Source organism: Canis lupus, chromosome 15 (genome assembly GCF_011100685.1).
Source record: "Canis lupus familiaris isolate Mischka breed German Shepherd chromosome 15, alternate assembly UU_Cfam_GSD_1.0, whole genome shotgun sequence".
Taxonomy (NCBI): domain Eukaryota; kingdom Metazoa; phylum Chordata; class Mammalia; order Carnivora; family Canidae; genus Canis; species Canis lupus.
Window position 1 is genome coordinate 53,883,796 of NC_049236.1, and position 15,870 is coordinate 53,899,665.

Genomic DNA, 15,870 nt, shown 5'->3' on the forward strand with positions numbered 1-15,870 from the left:
ACATTGTATAAAGGCAATCATATAATACATAATCTTTTGTGATTGGAATGTACTCCAATTTTTGTTTTTGTTTTTAACACTTTGCCCATCAAATGACATATGAGCTCTAACCACTTTGAGATATGAAGAAAACTGTTATGAACCTTTGTTTTTGTGTAAATGTGTCTTAATTGCTCTGGGATAAATGCCCAAGAGTATGATTGCTGGGATGTATGGTGGTTGCATGTAATAGTCATTTCCATTTTTACAGGTACAACCATAAGGTAACACCTTAGTGCTGAAAATTATGTAGGAAAGGCTTTTGTAAGTTGAATTTTCATAAATTAAACACTAATTTCAAAACCATTGCATAGCTATGTATTTGGAAAAGTGAAGAATGAATAGAAACACATTAATGATAATTATTCCAGTTATTAGCTTTATTCTGTAGCTCCCTAAGTGCTTTCTGTGTGAATATTGGCTTTCTAATTGTGGCTTCAAATTGATTTTTATAGTAAGTGCTCATTTCACATGAGTAGTAGTTGGAGTTAATTATGTGTCACTCTGTCACTCTCTTTCCCATTCTGACAATTGATTATTATCCCGTCCTCAGGTGTTATGTCTATAAAGCAGTATGGAAATGTGTTTAGACAGTTAAGTTTTGTTCTTTTAAATCAAAACAAACTTTCGCTTTCTTCTTCTTGGCATTCTGTCATATCAACACTAAAGCACTCAGAAATACAGTGAAGAAGGTAACAGAAAGGCCTTGGGTGGTTCAATTGTATTTTCTGATTCTTTGGCAAAACTTGTCTCAGGTCACAGACCTAATATAATTCTTGATAAAAACAGATATTTGACTCAGAGTTGTTGTTGTTATTGTTCTGAAGATACCTATTAGTGAAACATAGGTTTGATGACAGACTCCATTGTCCTGGCTCATTTAATTAAAGGACTTCTGTAATTTTTAAGCTCTCTAGATTGGAGTAGACTTTTTAGTGTGTGCTGCTCAGTTTTTTCCTTAAATATGCAGAAATATATTTTATATAGTTGTGTACTTTTATTCTAAGTCTGACTACAATGCTATTTAAAATGTAATATGTTTTAGTGCTTTAAGATAATTTGATTTATTTACTGCTTATGTTAAACCTTTTGAAAAGGACAAATTAATTTGCTTACTGAAAGTTCTGTTATGACCTACGAAATCACTATAATTAAGTCTAAAATTCTCTAAAGAAAAGCATATGGAATTAGCACCTGAGTGAAATTTCCACTGCACAAAATGCTCACAGCATGCCATTCATGATTTCCAGCTGATTTTAGAGTATGAGTGTGGCACTCTTTCTGTCTGTTTGTAAAACTGAAATAACAATTTTCTGATCAAGCATAATATCATGGGCTATCTTCTGCATCATGTTGTTTGATGCATTGGGAATGACATTAACAGACAATAGAAACAAAATTATTATTTATAAGGCTCAGGTCATGATCTCGGGGTCCTGGGATTAAGCTCCTTGCTCTGTGGGGAGTCTGCTTCTCTGTCTCTGTCTGCCTCTCCCTTTGCTCATTCTCTCTCTCTCCCTCTTTTAACTTAATGAGACAGGTGAGAAATGAAAATCACATCCCAATCAATCAAGTACCGTAAGCTTTCCCTTTCTAAATAGGTTCCTAAAGGTATGTGTATGGGGGAGACTCAAGGGAAAATAATGCTTTTTAATCACTAGCTAAGGGCATTATATCCAAATCTTAATCTTGTTTTCTTATTGTGGGCTAGTGAGTGGAGCCATGTGTACAATATCAAGGACATTTTAGCTTATGACTTAAATGATGGTATGATGCCAGTTATGAAGCTGACCTGAGCCTCATTGTTCCTTTTCCTCAGATGCATCCCAAACAGTCTCCTTAATGAAAGGCCATCTCTAGACTCTGGTCTACCAAACCAGCTACACTGATGTGAAGAAGAAGGTGAGAAGAAACAAGCAAAATAAAAAAGAGAGAAAGATCCAAAAGGAGAAAGCAACTGTAAACTCTGCTCCCTTGTTGGCTGACTATGGATCTTTGTGGATTCCATATTTTCTTTCATGATAGAACATGTCCTTCTTGAGAGTCCTCTGGAATGGAAGACAGAAATGATGCTTTAAACTCCCATAGGCAACAAGTCATGTAACCAAGGAAACTACAGATCACCTCATTCAACCCCTCTAATTTTATAAATGGTGCTTGAGATTTAGGGAGTTTTACCTGTTTTTCCAAGTTCACAATGCTTTTCAATATTAATTCACCATGCTGCTCAGTTCTGATATTATTTTTCCAAATTTTCTTACTCATTAACTGACTGAGACTCAGTTCTTAAAGAAAGTACATAATACAAGGTCATTAAAGTTATGTCTTAAGTTCCTCAGAGAAAATCTCCAGACCCACCTCTTGGACCTGGGCACTAACCAAGCCATCTCACACTCCTTCACAGGTTTTTTGAGATTCAGATCATTCCTTTTCCAAAACGTTTATCCTTTGTTCTGTTTCTCTAGGCTTCTTTCCTCTCACAACTAGCAGTAAACTAGAAAACAATCTCTACAAACAAAAACAAGCATAATACATTTTACTGCTAATTATTATGATGCAGATTATGGAATTAAAAAAAATAAAAATCATAATTCATGACAAGTTATAGGGATGCCTGGGTGGCTCAGTGGTTGAGCATTTGCTTTTGGCTCAGCATGTGATCCTGGAGTCCCGGGATCAAGTCCCATACCGGGCTCCCTGCACGGAGCCTGCTTCTCCCTTTACCTGTGTCTCTGCTTCTCTCTCTCTCTCTGTCTCTCATGAATAAATAAAATCTTTTAAAAAAAGAATCCAATATTCTAAAACAAACAAACAAAAAAGCCCAAAACCAAAAAATCACAATCCAGTGAGTCTCAGCATTTAGTGTATGTGAGAGTTACCCAGGATGCCTGTTCAAAATTGAGCCTTTAATCAGTGCTCCAGAGTCTGAGGCCCAGAACTTTGCATTTGAAATAAGACCTTCCTCCACTGACCTCACAGTAGCTAGTTGGTTCTTTTCTGGATAATATTCTGACAAAACTTTGAGTAATATCGTCTTTTTCTATAGTAACTGAAAACCCCTCTCTGAAGGGGTGATTCTTGAAGCCATGAGCTATGTATGGCTCCTAAGTAGCCTCAAGTTAGGTTTGGGTCATGAGAACTACAAGGTCTGATGGAATTCCCACTCACTTCCAATCTTTTTCTCTAATCACTCCTCTGGTCATTGTACTCTGTTATTATCATCAAATCTCATTTTCTTCCCCCAAGGAGATTATTTACTGCTTTAATTTCTTTGCCTCTCTTACTATTTCCATTTGTTTATGAAGAATCTGAAACAGGTGATCTCTAAATACCGTCTTGCCCCTAATTCTAGAAAAGAATGACTCATAGCTGACAGTCATGAAACAGATTTGACTCTAGCAGGAGGTCAGAAATTTCCAGCCCTACAGGGAGAGAAGAACCATACATAAGTAGTGGTACTGCTTTAGAAGGAGGGAAGTTTTTATTTCACTCATCAGTAGCCCCTTATAATTGCTATGTCATGGATTACCCATATCGGAGCTTCATTTGGATGATGAGATATAGAGTTTATGTCTAGAAATATATTTATAAAGCATTTTATAGGATTTATTTTTTAATTTAAATCTATGTGAATAAAGTACAGATTTATTGACTGCAGAGAAAAGACACAGATGGCAAAATATATTCAGCAAAATGCATTAGCATAATTAAAATTAGAGCTCAAACTCTGAGTGTTTGGAAGGACATTTTCAAGTGCCCTGATGGAGTATTGAATAAGATTACAGTGGTTCCCTAAGACTGTTTGGATATATGTGTGTGCAGATGGGGAGGAAACCGATTATTCTGCAACAGCGTCTGGAAGGCACTGTTCACATAAGATGAGTGGAGTCAGCATGCTGATGTCCTCTACTGTCCCAAATACCTTGCGTGACTAAGGATTGCTCCACTCCTGGTTCGACTCATGTTCCCACTGTGAAACACTGCAGGAGATTAGCAATTCTTCTCTCCACAGAACTTACTTGCTCTGATTCAATGTTCTTTAGAAAAAAATAGCTGAATCATGTCTTTCAGAGTTTGTTTTCTACTGTGAAAAATGTATGCACGTGTATTCTATTTTTCATTACACCAACCTTGTATCTTTTATGCCATTTAACCATTGCAACTCAAAGGGAGTAGATCTTTTGTTAAATCCGCAACACATTAGCATGTTAATCTTTGGATATATGGAAAGAGACAATTTGTTTTTCATCTTTTGAGTAGGTATAGCAGTACATTTTTGTTAATGGTGAAAATTCAGGGGAGAGGTGTGTTAACCTTGCCGGGATGATGTAAAGTTTGAAGAAGTTATGGACTAGGGGGACGGGTTCACTGGGAGGTGGACATTAAGGAGGGCATGAGATGTAATGAGCACTGGGTATTATATAAGATTGACGAATCGCTAAATTCTACCTCTGAAACTAGCAATACATTTTATGTTAATTAATTGAACTTAAATAAAAAAATAAGCCTCCCCCAAAGAAAAGGAAAACAAAGGAGCTATGGACTATCTCCTATTCACAGCAAAGCACCACAGTTATTTAAGTTTAATGTGAAATTCAAGTAACAAAAAGAACAAAACATACAGTAACTGCTGATGGTCACAATCATGGATATGGCTAATGTTAAAATTTAGTGAAAATGTAAATAATAAATAAATACTGTGTTCTCAAGGTCATATAATGGGATGATACTATCGTAGCTCTTGTAATATACTTACTGGTAATATCTCGGAGCTAACTTGTAATACTCCTTCTGGACTATGTGATAAGCTCTGTATTGGCAGGCACAAGATCATAATTTTTGTATAGAGTTTTCTTAGGATGAAAAAATAGCCAAATCAAGACACAAAAAACAGTAACATTCTCCATAGCAGTGCAGTTCCCACACAAGATGTTGAATGGATAACCAAACTGTTATTGGCTCAATTGATAACTTTTCTCCAAGAAGGAGATGGGTGGAACCTCCTCCAGTTTCCCTTACAGGAGAAGATGTAGATAGGACTCGTTAAAAATAGTCAAGAAAGGTTGTTGCGAAACCTAATTATTGTTGGAATTTTGCAGTTTATATCCATTTCAAAAGTCCAAAGTCATAATATTATACCTAAACAATTCTGTATTTTTACCACTGAGTTCCCTTTTGGCACAAAGAGTCATTCCACCCCTTTCACCCATGTATTGAGTGACTGTAATGATTTTTGTCGCATTAGGAATCAGCCAAAACTCTCCACACAAAAGTGAAAAAAAGCATAGCATCTGTGGCTTCAAACTTGTCATATTGGTACAAACAAAAGCTATTCTGTTTTTATTCAAAGATATTTGTGAAGACAAAAATGAGCCGAGAGCTCACAAGATTTAGTTAATATTCAATCCCTATGGAAATAGGTGATCATTACAAAAGTGTTCCCAGGGAATAACTGGCTTAATAAAAAAGGTAGAGTCACTTTTAATGCCATACTGTAGATTAGTCTTTTTGACTCTCAGGCAAAATATGAACGCTCCCTTTCTCCCTTTCCAGCTGGTAATCATTAATATGCATTTCTCAGAGAAAGCGACTCTATGCCTCTTAAATCTGTGTATTCAGATTTTTCATCCCAGTTAAAAGAGCAGAATGGAGGTACTGTAGGCTGCTTTATATTGTCCTGCACTATTTCCCTCTCCTCTATCACCCAATAAAAAGAAAATAGAGGAGCAAAATATCTGGCATGAATCACTGTGGTATGGCTGTGATATATCTTTATTTTGTTCTTATGTTTTAAACATGAAATCCTCAGTAAAAGGAACAGTCCCTCCAGTGATGTGAAGTGTCAGCACTTGGCATCAGCATTACTTAACTATATTGGGTCTAGCCACTCATCCTATTTGTGGTATGCTTTCTGTTTACGCCGGATGATTGGAAGAGAAGGCCAATTTCATGTAATTTTATTCCCTATGTATTTACTTGAGAGAGGATATATTGATATAATATGGTTTCAAACAGCTTTACTATTAAGCCTGATTTTGAGAATATCTTTTATTTTTTAGCTATAGCTTAAGTAGAAAATGAAAAGACCATTTATTTCAAACCTTGTACGTGCGTACTACTTCATATACATTATTTCATTATTACTTAAACTTACTAGGTTAAGTATTATCTCCCTTTTACAGATGATGAAGCTGAACGTCTCAGAGAGATAAAATTAAGTGCTCAAGGTCATCCATCAAGTAAATAGTGAAAAGAGGAAACCCAAGTGCCTGCCTGGAGCCCTTTATTGAACTGCAGCTGGGTACCTTACATTTGCCATTTGAGGTCAATGTGCAGATATTCTGGAAAAATGACCAGCTGCCCTGCTTTATCCAGGACTGAGGAGTTTCCCAGGATGTAGGACTTCCAGGGCTCACACTGGGAGAGTGTGGGGAAAACCAGGGCCATTAGGCTCCCTAGGCCGGGAGTGCCAAACCGAATTACCCCTCCAGCTTCTAAAGACGAAAATTATTCAGTCAATTAAAAAAAAAAAAAAAGTCTTAAGATTTCACCTGGCTTTCCTGAAAGCACCTTGAATACTATCTACCAATCATGCCCACTTTCAGGTGTTTTTGTTTTTGTCTTCTTAACTAAGCTATACTGGGTGCATGGTTCTCTGAGAATAGGAACAAAGACGTTTCCTCCTTACATAAAAAGCCATTGATATGAGCATCTCTCTTTCTCTCTCTCTTTCTCTTTCTCTCTCTCTGATTCCCAGTGTCCTCTTGCTATGTTGATGGAGACTTTTGTCCCTATCTATCTGTAAGGTTATATGGGTATATGTAGTATTTCAATAAATGAAGTCCTTTAAATATTGATGATATTTCTGGTTCACCACCATTAATTTTGAATTTATGTCAGTAGCAATAACTATTGGTAATGTTAAATCATCCACAATTTCTCAAAAGGAAAAACATTTCTCAGCATGTGGTCTCTTTGATTTAATCATAATACATGGTCTTGAGACAGTGACTGTAACTGGTATATACAGAAATGGAAAATAAATTGCCATGATAATATTTCACATAGTAAGGCCTTTCTTCTTATTTTGAATGCAAAGTATAATCTTTTTTTTTTTTTTTTTTTTTTTTTTTAAGAAGGAGAGATACGGGGACGGGCAGAGTGAGAGGGAGAGAGAGAATCCCAAGCAGGCTCCATGTCCAGTGCAGAGCCCAATGCAGGGCTCAATCTCACAACCTGAGATCAGGACCTGAGCCGAAATCAAGGATTGAATGCTGAACCAACTGAGCCACCCAGGCACCCCACAAACTATAATTTTCTAAAAGTACTACTTGTGTTCTGGCTCCATCTCATAGAAAAGGTAGTTAAATATTTACTGACATAAAACTAGTTTTTCATGTGGCCCAGAACATTAGAAAACTTAAACCTGCAACTGCAAATTGACCATTTTCTAAGGTTGTTTAAATAACCTGGGAATTCCCAGATAACATTAAGAAGAATTTTATATATCAAAGAATAAAGAAGACTTGGGCTTTCATCAAATTAGCTTTTTAATAACAGAAATGATCTGCGAGGAAGCTTACTATGTAGAAAGGCTTCTGGATTTCTGATTTGAGGTGGTGCTGTTTATTATGATGAGCTTTGGATTTAATTTTCAATGGGCACAGTGCAGATATCTGGGATATACATTCGTTCAGTTAACATTAAATTAAAGTCGTGCCATGGATTTGCGATATCCAACCTATCAGGTTGTCATTAACATTCAATAATAACAAGAAAACTATTATAATTTTTTTATTACGTGAAAGCAAAGGCTTCTTACTCCAGGTGTTTGCTGTAGCCAATAAAAGCATAAAAACTCCAGCTATAAAACAAAATTCCATCAAGTCCTTCAATAGTTCATGTTTATAGACCACTCTAATTAGTGATTAAAAGCAAGAGTCTCCTCTCTACCACCTCCAAAACATTTCCTTCTTTTCTCCAAACATTTCCTTATTTCACTCGTAATATTGAATAAAAAATGTGTCTGATGTTTTTCTGACCTTAGGGAATAATTTAAGGGTAGTGCAAGGAAACAAGCTGATAGCTGGAGCAGATGCAAAGTAAGTGAGAACATCTGTCTTTATTTCCAGTAACTTTAGAGCCTTTCATAAAACTGAATGGCAGGCCAGCAGATCAGGGACAACGGTTGTCAGCAACTTCATGTCAAGCAAATAACCACGTATGTTATCTAAGATCTTTTAATGGGACGATCAATTTTCACTTTTAATTAAATGGGAAAACTCAACCTCTCAATGAAAAAATTTGCTCCGAGAAATACACTGCTAGAAAAATGGATCTTAATTGCCTTTGCCCACATGGCCTCCCAGAATGGGGAGTGAGTTTCGCTAAATCTCCTAAGTGAACTGTCTTTATGTTTATTGATATGTGTGTGTGTGTCTGTATAAGATAAATTACATATTACATATATGTTTACATATTCTATGCATACATAAAATATATCTAATTTATCTGATATATTGCACATATGTTTTATTTAAAGCCTAAGGTCAAAGCGATCTTGTTCCATGTATCGCATTCTCTGCATAATTTCATGACCCGTTGCAGTAGAAGGTCCCTTGGCAAAAGGGACCTGAATTGTAACATCTCTGATCCATAGATTTGGGGCACTCAGGGTCACTGCATATATTCTCCACGGTTAAACATTTGCACTATCGAGCTTTTAAAAGGACATTGTAGGATGAAATAGTTAGCAAGAATAGGCACAGAAAGAATTTTTTTTTCATCCTTCTTGGCCTAGCAGGACTCATTGGTATTTCTTGACTCAGTCTGGAGGACAGAATATCCATAAGCACTATTTCAACTCATATTGCAAAGTATGCATGAAACCCCTTTGTAACGCTCGGTTTCTGCCTTGTAGGGACTCCATGGTATCTGAATACTTCTCTGTACTTTTTGATCATTGTTTTGTGATCCGTAGCATTATCTGACCTCTTGCATTTTTCTATCATGTAGTCAGTAGCCTGTGTAATCAACACAGAGCCACCCTGCCCCTTGGTGATCAGTGATAAATCTATCCAGATCTCCAGTTCCACAGCTGGGCAGGTCAAGGCCCTCTTTCTACTTCTCCATGATTCACCTCTCACTTTTTTCTTTGCTTCCACTTCTGAGACACTGTGGATGGCTGAATTCTACCTGAGATTGTACTGACTTATTAAACTTTACTCTCCACTCCTTTATCTCCTAAACACCAGATATCTGGGATACACATCAGATCACACAAGCCCATGGAAGACTTAAGGGGCAGAGGGCAGGAACCGTCACCTACCGCACACTCAGTCTTCCATAGTTCTGATACTTCAATTTGCTCATACCCAACCCTTTTCAAAGACCTGTTTGCTGACAGAAGACCCTCTTAGAACCTTGAGAAATGTGGACCACTTCTTCCATTGATAACTAAGCCAAATGCCCTAGAATTTTGATGAATCAAGTTTTCTCCAGGGTGAATTAACTTCTCTTATTGATTAAACTATCGCACATCACAGGCAAATGTATTGTTAGTAGACGATAAAACTACTCCTCTGGGTGGACCTGGGTAAAGAGGACTTCCAAGTTTTTTCATATGCACTTTGGTGTTGCTAATTAGATAAAGGACAGAATCTGGTACAAAGATAGTGTCATTGCAACTCAAAAGCATCTGGAAAGTCTGCACGGGTGTAAACAAGGCTTCCAAGGCAAATCTGTAAAACTCACTGAAGGATGGTTCTATGCTGAAAACCATACTTGTGAAAGCAGACGTCCTTGAAGGAAACAGAACTGAATGGTATGGAGGGAGGCCCAGGACACAGGGCAAGAGCCAACCATCTTACTGAATTGAATGGGATTATTATTTTTAGTTAATAATATGATATCCTGCTTTCCCAAAAGTGCTCAGAGCATCTGAAAAATAAAACTGTGGGGTTTTAAAAATAAACAAATTATCTTATTTTTTTTTATTTTTTAGATTTTTATTTATTCATTCATGAGAGACACAGACACACACAGAAAGAGAGAGAGAGAGAGAGAGAGAGAGAGAGATAAGTGGAGGCACAGGCAGAGGGAGAAGCAGGCTCCATGCAGGGATCCCGATGTGGGACTCGATCCTGGGACTCCAGGATCACGCCCTGGGCTGAAGGCAGTGCTAAACCGCTGAGCCACCCAGGGATCCCCACAAATTATCTTATAAAGTCATTGGTACACCATACTCATCCAGATTATTTTGGATGGATGGATGGACGGATGGATGGATGGATTGATTTATGATTATATTTATTTATTCATGAAAGACACACAGAAAGAAGAGGAGAGACAAGCAGAGGGAGAAGTAGGGTCCCTGTGGGGGAGCCTGATGTGGGGCTCAATACCAGGACCCTGGGATCATGACCTGAGCCTAAGGGAGACACTAAACCACTGAGACACCCAGATGCCCCAGATTTAGAGATTCAAAAATAAATAAATAAATAAATAAATAAATAAATAAATAAATAAATAAATAAAAGCACTGACTCTAACAGGGGACTCTAGAAGGGTGTTCTTAGATCAGCAGCATAGACAAGCACTTTGGGCTGCTCCTTCTACGTGCAGTTGCAAGAATGGCCTGAGGTACCAGTCCTGAGAAGACAACAAATGTGTAGGAAGGAAACCCACATTAAGATTGCTTTTGTTACCTGCAGAAAGGCACTCTCAGGTGTGTTTGCCTTTTTTTTTATTAAAACAATTTTTTTTTTTTTTGTAACTGAAATCTTTTCTAGCTGTTTTTCTTTTCTTGTATGGCTTTATGTTGTAATTTATTATAATTCTTTAAAATGTTTTATTTATTTATTTTTTTTAAAGCAGGGCCTAGGGGCCCCTGGCTTGCTCAGTGGTTGAGAGTCTGCCTTTGACTCAGGTCATGATCCTGGGGTCCTGGGATCAAGTCCTGCATCAGGGTCCCCTTGGGAAGCCCACTTCTCCCTCTGCCTATGTCTCTGCCTCTCTTTTTGTGTCTCTCATGAATAAATAAATAAAATCATAAAAAAAAAAAAGAAAGAAAGAAAGAAAGAAAGAAGAAAGAAAGAAAGAAAGAAAGAAAGAAAGAAAGAAAGAAAGAAAGAAAGAAAGAAAGAAAGAAAGAAAGAAAAAGCAGCCAGGGTCTATGCTCACTTAGTTTCAGTATTCAATCAAACAGGGTGAGGCTTCCCATTTTCAACCCAGGCAATTTGTCTTTCTTGATGCTCTTCTAAAATATATTATTTCTCAATCATTTTAATTGCCAATTCCTTTGTGATTATAGTGCATTTTCTCCAACGGCTCCCCATACTACCTTACTATACAGATGCTTTTCAAATTCAGGGCAGTCTTCCAGGAAGAGATTCTAACTCCTGATGTAACAGACCACAGTGAACACCACAAGGTGAGACATGGTCAGAGCTGGGCCATACCTCAAGGGATCTATGAGAAAATAGAAGAGAAAGAGAGAGACTCCTGTTCTTGTGCCAGGGTCGATCCTGTGCGTGAAGGAGAAGCAACTCCTGTTTTCTTTTGCTTAAATTTCCTGATTTGGCATCACAGTCTCTGTGGCAGAAGGAAACATCGCTGCTGATTGGCTTTAATGCCAGGAGAGAAACCACGGAGGCCCATAAAAGAAGAGAATTGAATTGTAGTGTTTAAATGTCCCCTGTATCTGTCTCCTTTGTCTCGGCCCTCCCCACTGGGACCGGAGTTCAGCAAAGCCTCAAAGAGCCAGCAGGCAACTCTGGAGTTAGCAACAGCTCTCTGTGACTCACACTGGGCGTTCTCTTTGTAGCTTACTAATTTAATAAATGATTCAGCCTGACTCTGCTGAATTGATAAGCCCCATGAGGTATTACAGCTCACAAGTAGGCAGAGGGATGCCTTTCTAATGGCTAAAAAGCATTGGGAGAATTTTCTGGGAAGGTTTACTGAAAACAACTTATCATCACATGAAGTCATAAACTTTTAAAACAATCATCTATTTCTCTTATGCTAGTAGTACACTTTACTGCATTCGCTTACTTAGTTATTTGAGAGTTTTCTGAGGGTGGGAAACATGTCTATCTTTCCATTTTTCCTTCAGGGCCTAGCAGAATCAGGGCCTAACACTTAGTAATCAGTTTATAGACCTATTTATCTGCCTATTTACATCAATGCTTATATTCATTCCCGTTTTGGTGTCCATTAAGCACTTATTATTCTATTCCAGGTATTGCTATGCATCATACATAATTTAGGGTGTTTTATTCCTGCTTATCTACTGCAAAGCAGGCATTACCTCAGGGAGATTAGGCAACTTCCCCAAAGACACAAGGAGGTGTTGAGCTCCAGGCCAGATCCCATTTTCTGAACTCAAAGCCATTCTACACTGACTTCTGCACAGCGAGAGAACATCTACTCTTATTATTTCTTGATTAAAGACAGCATCATAGAGATTCATTGAAAGCCCACGCTCCCAATTCATTTTTCTAAAAGTAAGAATATGTGTAAATAGGATACACATATAAACATGAATAGCTACTATTTAACATTCTTGGATATTGGCCTCTCCTCACTCCTAATGCCCAAGTAGAATGTCATAAAAAGACTAAAGTCAAATAAGCATAAAAGGAAGGGAATTTGGACAGCAGGGAGACTTGATAATTCAATAAATTTCTGAGAGGTAGAAAGATGATGGAGAAATTAGTTGAAGAAGCGGCAGCCCTAGAAGCAGGAGGCCTGGCCCTGGCCCAGCTCTGTACGTACAGAGATCAGAAAGCGCAATATTTTGTCCCAGCAGCAGGCAAACCAATTCTACACAACTTTTCTTTGAAGAAAAGAATTGATTGGAGAAAAGTATTGCTGCCAGGCAGATATCTGAATCCTAGAGAGATGTGATATTTTGGTTCGCCCACCCTTGCTTGTCCGTCCCAAAGCAGGCAGCTGAACAGGGATGCAGGGCTTTCGGAGTCTAGATTCTCGAGGGAGTCCTAGCCAAGGAAATTCGCACAGCTACTCAGGAGTGGCAACCCAGAAGTCGCCACCTTTTTCTTTTTTAAAGATTTTATTTATTTACTCATGAGAGACACAGAGAGAGTCAGAGACACAGGCAGAGGGAGAAGCAGGCTCCATGCAGGGAGCCCAATGTGGGACTCGATCCTTGGACCCCAGGATCATGCGCTGAGCTGAGGGCAGATGCTTAACCACTGAGCCACCCAGGTGCCCCCAGAAGTCTGTTCTTAAACATGAATTGAAAGTGTAAGCTAAGGAAACAAAAGAAAAATAAAAAACAAAAATAAAAAACTGGCAATATGGTGAAGAAGAAAAAGGTAAAGGAAATGGTACATTTTATTGTGGGGTGGGGGTGAAAGCACTAGCTAGGATTTGAAATAAGAATAGAATTAAAATTTTTAGCACAAGTATCAACTTCATACAAAGGAATGAAAAACAAAGAGACTGAAAACAAGAAAGATGCCTTGGATTAAAAAAATCAACATAATAATGAATGCAGTTACCTAATGTGTGTGTGCATGTGCGTGTGTGTGTGCATGGCTTATGCACACATACATGTGGAGAATAAATGTCTGAAAATTTGGCATTTTACAACGATTAGGAACTAAATTTATTGCTTGAATACTAATTTAGAGTACTGTTTAGGAAAAACATTTACAAGTTTTTTGTTCGTTTTCCTTTTGGAAATCACACCAAACCATTATGTTAAATATTGTCCTGATTTCCTGTATCCAGATTTCTTCTACTCATTTCTGTGTCCTGGGCAACTCGTCCTATTGAGAAATGGCACTTAGTGGATGATACTGTCATTTAACAAATAAATCTAATTGACTTTAGCCATTAATATTCTGCCAATATTTAAAAACTCCTCTTTAAATATCACCTAGTCATTTTTTGTTGGCTCAAATTCTTCATGGACTTAGAATCAAAGCAAAATCTGACTATATCTTTACTTGCTTAAAGCCTTTCAGAGGTGCCTTTTTTTTCCCCCTACACAGGACCCTTGTGATCCGGGGCACTACCAAATTTTGTTACTATGAGTATTGTTATACTTTTGGGATGAAATAATAGATGACTTAAAAAAATAGTCTATTGAGGCTTCTGGTTGGTTCAGTCAGACTCTTGATTTCAGTTCAGGTGCTGATTGCAGGGTCCTGAGATCGAGCCCCGTGTGGAGCTCCAAGGTGTGGACACTGCTTAAGATTCTCTTTCCCTCTTCTGCTGTTGCATCCCCTATACGCTCTCTCTCTCTCTCTCAAAAAAAAAGAAAAATAGTTGATCTACATTCTTTAAGACACCTCTTAGGGTAGTCAAACTCCCTACACCTCCAACCACTGCACCCCTACACAGACAAGTGCCTACAGTGTTCCATCTAGAAAATTAAGTCATGTAAATGTTTATTTTGTTACGGACTCGACTCTGCGGTTTGACTATTAGGAGACGCAGTGGCCTGGTCACACTGTAGGGTAGACAAGAGAAATGCACAGCTGAAAGAAGGGTTTATTATGCTTTGAAATGGCACGGAACAAAGGGAAAGAATATAGGAAAGAGAAAAATGCCATGAGTTAGGGAGAAAGAAAAGAAAGCTATAACCTCTGGTAACTTCATAATATTGTGCAGGGAAAGAAACCTTCCTTTCTATTATTTTAAATAATCTTCATAGCAGCTTTGTATACATAGTACACAGACTTCTGGTCCCTATATTATAAAATAGGAAGTACCTTGGTTTTTAAACAGTGGAGCAATAAGATAAAACAATGTCAATAGAAGAGTTTTTCTATGCGTAAATTAAATAGGGATGAGGTAACGATGAGGTTCATGACAAGAAGTTATAATTATAAGGAAAATTAGGCTTTAGATAAAAATGCTTTCTGGAAAATACTGCACTAAAGCTATCACTCCTTTCTACCCTCACCACATTGCTAGAAATGGGATAGCATTTTCTTTTATCACTCTTCTGACCATAAAATTGCCCTACTTCCAAACTGAAAAACAGTTTTGAAATTTCTCTCTCCTCAAATTTGGCCCAAGAAAATCATCCAAGTTTATGTGCAGAGATTATTTATCTTGACAGAATTCTCTAGGCTAGGTCAAACTTTGTGGTTTCTCTCCTAGTTTTCTGAGATTTCAAATCTCTTGATTTTCTATTAAAAATAATCTCAACTTGAGATCCCCTTGTATATTTTTTTAAGATTTTATTTATTAATCCATGGGAGACACAGAGAGATGCAGAGAAAGAGGCAGAGATACAAGCAGAGGGAGAAACAGGCCCCATGCAGGGAGCCTGACATGGGACTCAATCCCAGGTCTCCAAGATCACCACCTGGGCCGAAGGCAGGTGCTAAACCGCTGAGCCACCCAGGCTGCCCAGATCCCCTTGTATTTGTAATAAAAATTATATCCAGTACTTTTAATATGAATAATATTTACCTTAAATTATCAAAACATTAGTGCTTTGCATAATTTTTTCCTAGTATTTTTCTCTTCCCGCCGTTCTTCACTGAGTGACTTAAAACAGTTTGAGAATAAAAGAAATGTACTGAAGCTGACAGTTGACTTAGTTTTATAACTACGTTATGACTTTGCTGCCCTACTTGTGGTGTGGCAAAGATTCTGAAATTAAGTTTTGCAGTGGAAATTCTTACAGAACATTAACTGAAAGGTATATGTGAATTAATTGAAGTTGGCTTATTCATTGGGACAAACTAATTTAAAGTGCGTTCAGAACTACTGTCTCTTCAGGTTGGCCATCAACTCTTCCTTTAATTTTACCATGATTGGTATAGTTAACATGTGCAAATTTATTCT

General features: G+C 37.7%; 1 long non-coding RNA gene across 2 annotated transcripts in view; it reads left to right on the forward strand.

Moving 5' to 3' along the window:
• The window catches only part of LOC111090110, a 10,062-nt gene extending 3,450 nt beyond the window's left edge, over positions 1–6,612 (forward strand). For both annotated transcript variants that reach the window (XR_005370917.1, XR_005370916.1), the window contains 2 exons: positions 1,859–1,941; positions 6,222–6,612. This is a non-coding gene — a long non-coding RNA (uncharacterized LOC111090110). The remainder of the gene's footprint in view (positions 1–1,858; positions 1,942–6,221) is intronic.
• Positions 6,613–15,870: the final 9,258 nt, after the last annotated feature.